The 226-nt window shown below is 32.3% G+C and overlaps 1 protein-coding gene across 6 annotated transcripts in view; it reads left to right on the top strand.

Annotated features, from left to right (window-relative positions):
- LOC106868434 (inversin) overlaps positions 1-226 on the top strand; it is a 385,976-nt gene that overhangs the window by 280,087 nt on the left and 105,663 nt on the right. The gene's annotated exons all lie outside the window — the stretch shown is intronic.

Below are 226 nucleotides of genomic sequence, written 5' to 3'. Positions count from 1 at the left end.
GTTGTTGTTGTTGCTGTTGTTTTTGCTGTTTTTAACTGTTGCCAATTATTGATTCCATCAGCTGTTAGGGTCATATATACAACCCTCTTATTCTGAGATCTTTCATGATGTGTCTTCTCACCATTTACAGAGGCAACAGTATAATTAATGTGAATAAGTGCTATACCTGGAAATCAGAGGAAACAGTTTCAATAAATGTTGTTGGCTATTTTTTTTTTTTTTTTTT

The sequence above is a fragment of the Octopus bimaculoides genome, chromosome 1, assembly GCF_001194135.2.
Source record: "Octopus bimaculoides isolate UCB-OBI-ISO-001 chromosome 1, ASM119413v2, whole genome shotgun sequence".
NCBI lineage: Eukaryota > Metazoa > Mollusca > Cephalopoda > Octopoda > Octopodidae > Octopus > Octopus bimaculoides.
This window is presented reverse-complemented; position numbering and strand designations above follow the sequence as displayed.